Here is an 8,773-nt window from a genome sequence, read left to right as displayed (position 1 = left end):
CATCCTTGGAACAGCACACCCACCCGCTGAGCCTTGGCCATTGTCCTGGGCCCCCTTTTCACAACAGGGGAAAAGGTAATTGACAGCCGGATTGTTTCCCCCGGACCCCTGTGGCTTTCAAATACTCCCAGGCCCCAGTCAAACCCGTTGTCAATAATAGCTGTCGGAGGTGATGAGTGTAGAAGGGGGCTGTTCAGGAAATGGGCCTGGGAGCTCTTCAAGTGGACAGGCCTGAGTGACTTCTCCGGCCCTGTGGGCTGCCACAAGCCACTCACGCCTTTCCCCTCCTCTTTTCAAAACTAGCCTTCAAGCCATAAATCAAACTTGTTTCCTGGACTATACAAGGAACAGCTGGTTATTTTTGCTATAAAAAAGAAAAAGAAAAAAAATAAGCACAGGAAATCATGCATGTCAAAGTTTGGCAAAATAGTTTGGGGGGATTTAGTGGTTCAGCATCCTTTCCCTCTAGCTCTCAGGAATCTTTCAGTTTGTGAGACCCTGGCCAGTTTTCACTGCTCGGACTTGTTATCTCCTCTTTTCCATCACATCTCCTCCAGGCCATTGTGTGTCGTCCATAATTCATCTCCTGTCTCCCACGCAGTGCAGGAAGTGAGCTGAGTAGTTTACAAAGAAAATTGACCACAGTTCCCCTGTTTTTGGAGGGATCGCATATTCCCCAAAGAGGAGTTGAGCTTGTCTGGTCTGTTGATTTAGCAGCCCATAAAAAAGGCATTTGTGTGGTTCTACAGGCTTGCATTGTTCTGACTATCACCCTCCAGATATCACAAGCACAGGGGATTCTGAAAGGCATCCCACCCACCTAGTGAAACAGCTGAACCTATGGGCAGAGGTCAGGAAAGTTACTTTTTTATTATTAAAAACTCCCAGCACCCCTAGCGTGGTGTAGTGATTTGAGTGTTGGACTATGACTATGGAGAGCAGAGTTTGAATCGGTCATGAAAATCCACTTGGGCAAGTCTGTCACAGCCTCTCACCCTCAGAGGATACCAATGGCAAACCCCATCTGAAGAAATTTGTCAAATACATTCTGTCATAGGTTCATCTGAGGGTCATCATAGGTTGGAATTGACTTGAAGGCACACAACATACAATCCCTAGTTGATCATGCTGGTATGGTGCGCTCTGGAAGATTTCATCCAGAAAGGTAGCCCCCTCCCCCCAATCCACCCCCTTTGCCCTGGCTATGGGCTTACTTCCATGTTCCCTGCCAAGGCCCAGTTCACCAGCCCTGGGCAGCTGAAATCAGCTTCACAAAGTATCTTAGGAGACTACTCCTTTGGGGCGGCATACAGCTGCCCCTTTACTGGTCAGATCGGTGCCGTGGCCACTGCATGCCATGGCACCAATCTGACCTCCATAGAGCACAAAAAAACCTGGCTCCTTTTTGCACCCTCAAAGGGGTGCCATAGCTGCCACTGTGCAGCGTGATGCTGCCCTTTTGGGGCTATGCTGTTTGGGTGCAGCGCCAGAGGTGCATCATCACAGCGCGTGCTGTGTGGACCAGCGTGCACCAAAATGGCACTTTAGACAGCTTCCAACTTGGGGTGGTCGTTGTCAGTTTGGCTAGGTGTTGTGATTTTGGCAATAGGGAGGAGCTAAACCCAATTCAAGTTTTTGGTTATGTTTGATTCTGTGGGATTTTGAGTACTGTAGTCCAGAAGATGAAGAAGTTGAAGAAGAAGAGGAGGAGGGGGAGGAATTTTCTAAGCTCTGCCACCCAAGTTGTACAGTTGCCCTTCCTTATCCATGGATTTTTTATCCATGGATTCAAGCATCCACAGCTTGAAAATATTTTGCCATTTTATATAAGAGACACCATTTTGCTATGCCGTTGTATTTACTGGGACTTGATCATCCACAGATTTTCTTATCCACGGGGGATCCTGGAACCAAACCCCAGTGGACAACAAGGGCCACTGTTATGTGAATGTAATATTTTTGTCAGCAGCAGTGAAGGGATGAACAGAGACTTGAATTATGTAGCAGTTATCAGCAATTCCATGGAACAACTGGACAAACATCCTACCCCCCCCCCCCCCCTGCACACACACTTGATTATAAATCTCATCCAATCTGTGGATGTCATGTTGTTGGAAGAGAGACTCCTGTGTCCTTAGCCCTTACAGTACATTTTCAAAGAGAAGACACTTTTTTGTGCCACACATAAATGTTGTTAGCATAGCATAGAAGGTAGAAAAGCAACTGAATATCCAGTGCAGCTCATATAAATATTACATTCATGTTACAGATTGAGTTAAGAGTAAACCTGTTTAATCCTCAGGTGTGAAAGTTGACAGGCACACAGGGGTAAAATGGCATTACTGGTCAAAAGGTCAGTGAGGTCTCCAAGACAGGTGTGCATTGGTACTGAGATCTGAGCAAAGTCACACACTGGAAGGTTAGAGCAATGTTGCAGGATAACAGAAGACACAAACAAAGGGAAACAAAGACAGGATTTGTTGTCTGGGACCTGGTGATGAAGGATTCTGGTTGACTATGGGGAGAAACAAGATGCTGGATTAGACTGTCTTTTGGTCTGGTCCAGCTTGTTTCTTCTCATGTCTGAACCTTCCATGAGAAGGAAGATCACTTATGTTGTTTTGATATTAGGATCAAGTGTATGCCACGAAAGCCCTATAAACAAAATGCCTGGTAGAAATGATTAAACATGAACCCACTTGCAGGTAAGACAAAGTGTAATGCCTGTACTGAAGCCTTCCATTTTCAATAAAAGAGTGGCTTATTTTCTTTAACTTATGCTACAAATACTGCAACCAAAGATCCCTCACAACATGATTAAAACACAGCTTTAAAATCAAGTTATAATTAAATGGATTGTTATATTTTAATAGAACCTAGTTTAAAATGATAAAAATACAACACACCCCTTAAAAGCCCCTCCCTCGCCATCTCAGCAAAAGCTCAGTTCAATTAAAAAAAAGTACTTTCTCATTAGGGGAAGGATAGCAGGGAGTGGATCATTGACAGGAAGTTTGAGAAGCCAGCAACTTTCTTATGTCCTCACCAATGTGCTTGTGAGGATGGTGGAACTGCAAAAAGGATCTCCCCTCTAGAGGTTTTTTTTTTCTTATAAAGTTTCACATAAATCATAAGGTGAATATTCCACAGCATCAATAACTAGAATGTTAAGTGGAGTTTAACTGGTGTAACTCATTTATAAAATATAAAAACATTTGTTGTTGTGTGTCTTCAAGTCATTTCCAATTTATAAGAACTATCATGGGGTTTTCTTGGAAAGATTTGTTCAAAGGAGATTTGCCTTTCCTTCCTGACTGAGAGAATGTGACTTGCTCAGGGTCACCCAATGCATTTCCATGGTGGAACAGCAATTCAAACCCTGGTCTCCAGAGCTGTAGTCCAACTGTTCATGAATTATGAGTTACTAGTTGCAAGAATAAGCTTCACACACTGTTCAGCCATAGCATATGAGTAACCTATACCCAATCATATTTCATAATTTCATGAGCCAATGTGGTATAGGTGGTCTCAGGGTTCAACTTTGGAGACCAGGATTTGAATTCCCACTCAGCTATGGAAACTCAATGGATGACCTTGGGCAAGTCACACTCTCTCAGCCTTAGAGGAAGGCAAAGGCAAACCTAAATAAATCTTGCAAGAAAACCCTGTGAAAGGTTCCCATTTGGGTTGCCATAAATGACTTGACAGCACACAACAACACAACAATAACAACATGAGTAGGACATACAAATGGCTGCATGAAAAACATAATCACACTGACTGTCATGATGGATGCCTATTCTTTTGGTGCTAGCAATGACAGGCTCTGCCAGTTCAGTTTCCCTCTCTTGATGCATCTGTCTATATATATATAGAGAGAGAGGCACTGAAAAACCAAAGTCCTGTGTTTGGGAAGATAAAACAAAAACCATTGCCCAGCACTGTTAATGTAAACTTATACTTGTCTGCTGAGAATTAAGTTCCATTGATTCAGTCCCAATGGATCTTATCTTTCTCCTAGAGTAGTAAGTATAAGATTGCAGCCTTAGGCCCTGTTCAGACCGGTCATTAAGGCTAGCGTGGAGGCACACCCTGATTGCACCCATGGTACCATGATGCCACACACCACTCCATATGGTGTGTGGTGTCACAGCACTCCTCCAGCACTGTGTCCATATGATGCAGTGCTGAAGGAGCACTGCCAAGCCACAGCAATGGAGCTGTGGCGCTCTTTCCAGGGTGCAAAAGGAGCTGAAATCTTAGTCTCATCATCATCACCACCATCTCAGGCTTGGTTTTGGTACCTGAGATGGCTACATCTTCATTCACTGAAGAGAGGAGAATTTTAAGTAACAAGTAGTGAATCTACTAGAAAATGGAAATACTACTTATTCTCCCCAATTCAGAGGCAAATAACATATGGAAGATTTTCTGAATTGTGAGCCTATACAGCCCCGCACTTTGTGCCTGCCTGTGGGTGGAGTTAGGGCACAACGTCCACATGTTGGACACCCTAATCCTTCCCCTAGGACACCATTTTGGTGCATGCCGGTCTACATGTGATGCAGCACCAAAGGGGTGTCATAAAGTCACACTGCTGTGGCTATGGCGCCCCTTGGAGGGCAAAAAAGGAGCCGCTTTTTGCAGCTACTTTTTGCACTCTCCAGAGGCCAGAATGGGGCTGTGGCATGGGGTTTCTGTGGCCCCGATCCGGTCAGTAAAGGGGTGGCCATCGGTACAACCCCTGTGTTTTCAATTTGCCATCCAGAAAACCAGTTTTTTTCTTCACTGGTGCCCTGACTTCTGGCTGGTGATTGCAAAAGTTATCCATTATTTCAGCTCATCTTAAACAATGTAAAGATAGTGCTAGAGTTTAAATTGCTGGTTGCCCTGATATAAATCAGCATCATATATATTTCTTAACTGCATTAACGTGGAGCAGAACAAGGGCTGAAACATCATATGGCAAATCACATTTTGTCAGTGTCAAAGAGCGATAAAAGACTGACACGTGTATTTCACAATGTTTGGTGTAGTTAGGGCACATTTAAAGCCACTTGTGGAAAATGGTAGAGATATCAGGTGAAAGGATTTGAACAAATCAGTAAGATTTTGCATCACTCCATGAGACCTGTTGCATTTCGGAACACTTTTGTGATTTGCTTCATGACTTCTTATTCCATTTTTAGGAGCAATGTCTATCTTTTGTTAAAAGTAGAACATCTTTGAGGTTGCATCACAATGAAAACACTTGAAGAATATTTCACATGAAGACCTTGTGACTTTCCTTCCTCAGGCCACTTGAATGGAAAGAGCTAGCAGCTGGACAAACAACTCTGATTGCCAATAGCCCATCAGTATGGTACCAGAAATGGTGCTTTGATAGAACAATTAACACAACAAAGATATGCAAGCAATGGTCTTGCACAGTCAGAGTCCTTCACAGAAAGATTTCAAAGTTCACACTTGAGCAATTTTTAGATGTGAACAGAATGGCCTCTACTAGGCTTTCCAAAGAAAGACAGCATGTATACATTCCACTTGATAACAAAGATTTTTTCTAAAAGTCATAGACCAGTTTGGAAAGATATAAAGTGGGTCTACACTGGACAGAATACTCTGGGCTGTTTCCAAAGAATGCTGACCCCCCAACCCCCCATCCCATTACCTCCTCATTCTGGCACAATGCCAGGTGGCTCTTCATGCATCCCACTGTGCCACCCAGCGTCACCACTGCTGGCATGAGTCACTTCTTCTGCAGTAAAACATGAAGAATAACTATCATATGGCCAGGCATCTTGCTGTGACCTCAGAGAGACTGGCCTGTACCAGCAGCAGTGATGCTGGATGCCACAACTGAATGCTTGTGTAGATAGCCATTGGGTGTCACTCTGGAGTGCTCTGTATTTTCCTGGGAAATCCAGAGCAAAAGGCAAGTTCTTTTAAACTGTTTTAAGGTAGGAATGGTCCAGATTCAATGTAGAATTGTCCTTACGTTGTGATCACAGCGTGCAGTTGAATCAGGGCTTTGGCCCGGTGTCATGAGGCCAAGGGTGATGGGGTGGGAGAAACTGGTCTAAATGGCCTATGTAGACATATCTGTTGTTACCTTGTAAAGTTTTCATCTTTGTGAGGTTCTGATATGATTGTATCTGCTCTTTTGGATGTGAAAGAATACATTAGCTCTGTTCTCTCTGAGATATTGGGAGTGGTATTTTTAATGTATGCAGTCTAGAGGTAGTGGGGAGTAGTGAGATATTCAAGTTTGCTGATGATGCTAAATTATTCAATGATGAAAACCAAAACAGACAGCAAGGAGCTCCAAAAATATCTGAAAGAATAGGCAGTAAAATGGCAAATGTGATTTTGTGTAAGCAAGGACAAAGTGATGAATATTAGGGTGACAATCCCAGCTTCACATATGCACATGCATATGGAATGTGGGGTGAGTGAATGACAAAAAATAAGATACTGGGTTTGTGATACAGGTATGTAGTTATTGGTGGAGGGGATCAAAATAAGGGCAATGCCCTTATTTTCCCCTCAGTTTCCACATTTCTAACATTGGAGTGACTTAAAACTTCAGTTGAGCATTTAGAAATATAGGCCCAGTACAGACCACCAGTTTGCGGCGGCCTGGGGCCAATTCTAAGGTTCTGAAGCATCCCCAATGTGTGGCCCTCAGGGGGAAAAGGTTGCCAACCCCTGCATTAGTGTTTGACATGTTTTTCTTGTTAGTGAACCCACTAATTAGCAGGGAAAATCAAGACAGCAAGTTTCCTAGCTGGGTTGAGTTATGAAATTGACTAGATCAGGTTATCTGATTAGATGAGGTTATGAAATTGACTAGCGATCAAACTTTCCCAGGTGAAATTATTACACCTTGATGTGTAAATCTTTTTTACTTAGAGCTTGCTTTGTAACCATGTTTGCTTGGAAGTAAACTTAGCTGTAATCTTCTTGCTATGTGCTGTAGATACTTGTTTTACAGTCAGCATTTAATTATTTATATTGCAGTTGAACTGCTTCAGAAAACTACAAATACACATGGGTACACACAAAATGGGGTGCTAAAGTGTTGTTGAGAAGCACCAACTTCTCCTGGAAAGAGAAAGATATGTATTCTTACTAATAAGTCAATGAGGGACAGAGAAAAGGCAGTGAACAAACACAACTATGTTGGGACCACTGTGGGGACAAGACACACATCTCATCCATCCTTCCTCCCATCCACCTGCCTGTTCTTTCATAAATAGCATGCTAGATCCTTGAAGTGTGGCTGACCAACTACAATTCCACTAGTAGCATAAAGTAGAAGAGCAATGATGACATCACCTCCATCTGGAAGCCACCTGAGATGTATGTATGTGGACTCTTTTCTCTTCTTCCACATATTCTGTGACAGCTGAGGGCATAGACTGCAGAAGCTGCCCATAGTTCCTACCTGCAAAGATTACAGTGTAAACAAGATATTTGCTACAAACAAATATTTCCACCATGTCTCCCTGAGTCCCCACCTTGATGCTATTGTTCCCTTGTGAGGAATATTATTATTTTATACACAGGAACCAGAACAAGCCAATGTGCACTGGATACATTAATCTCCTGTTTGTGTAAATCCTTGGATCTTAGTGTACTAGTAGTTGCTTCAAACTGGTTTCACTACTTTTCTTTTCTGTCTGCTATTAACAGAAATTTGAAGGTGTCCTCTTGACCATATTTCACAGATGTGACATGGCTTTATGTCTGGAGTAGGAGAGAAGCATCAAAGAGAAGTTGTTATGTTACGTTTGAACCCTCCACCCCCTACCCCACATGAACTGTACTCACTCTGCTGGCTTGATAGTAACAACTAATCAATGCCACTTTGTTTGCCCCAAATAAAGGATATTATATACTGGGACCCTGTAATCCTTTTATGGAGAGCCAGCATAGTTTAGTGGTTTGACCATTGGACTACTCTGGATACCAGGGTTTGAATGCCTGCGCAGTCATGGAAACCCACTGGGTGATGTTGGATGAGTCACACACTCTCAGCCCCAGAAAACCCCGTGGCCCATCTTAGAGTCACCATAACAACAGTCCCTAACCCTAAAGTCGCTTTTTGCCTTTTTGCCTTTTTGCCCGTCTGTCTCGGGCCTTTGATAACTCAGGAACCCTTTTTAAAAAACTCTTCGATCATATAAAAAGGCCACTTAATTAATCAGGCAAACCAGTTTTTAAAATGAAATTATTTAATTATATTTATTTCATAATAAATATATAAATACTTAAATAATTATTGAATGCTGCATCCATACAGCGGATATAATCTACTTTAACACCACTTTAACTGCCATGGCTCTATACTATGGAATCCTGGGAACTGTAGTTTGTTGTGGCACCATTTCTGCAATTCAGATGCAGCCTAAGAAAAAATTTGGATTAGATTATTTATTCTCTTTCCCTCCCTCAGGAAGAAAAGCCTCCTCTAGATGGATCCTTTTTGGGACATATACAGGCACCATCTATGCAGAAAGAATGTCCTCTTTTTCTCCAAAATGATTATTTTTGGCATAGGCCAGTTTATGCAGATTTTATTAATGAATCAAGACCCATTTGGCTAATCACTATGATTTCTTTAATCAGGGACCAGGGACAGACTTATCCCTGAAAAATGAAATACCATAGCAGTTGAAAAGTTACAAGCAGTGTGCTCTTAGCATCTGACTGGGTTAGAAGCAAGATACCCCCTTTTAACAAAACGTAACCCATATCAGTGACCTGATATGGA

This window comes from Sceloporus occidentalis, unplaced genomic scaffold, assembly GCF_023333645.1.
Source record: "Sceloporus occidentalis isolate IW3139 unplaced genomic scaffold, rSceOcc1.0.p SCAF_2, whole genome shotgun sequence".
NCBI classification, from domain to species: domain Eukaryota; kingdom Metazoa; phylum Chordata; class Lepidosauria; order Squamata; family Phrynosomatidae; genus Sceloporus; species Sceloporus occidentalis.
The sequence above is the reverse complement of the archived record's forward strand: the minus strand, read 5'-3'. Positions refer to the sequence as shown.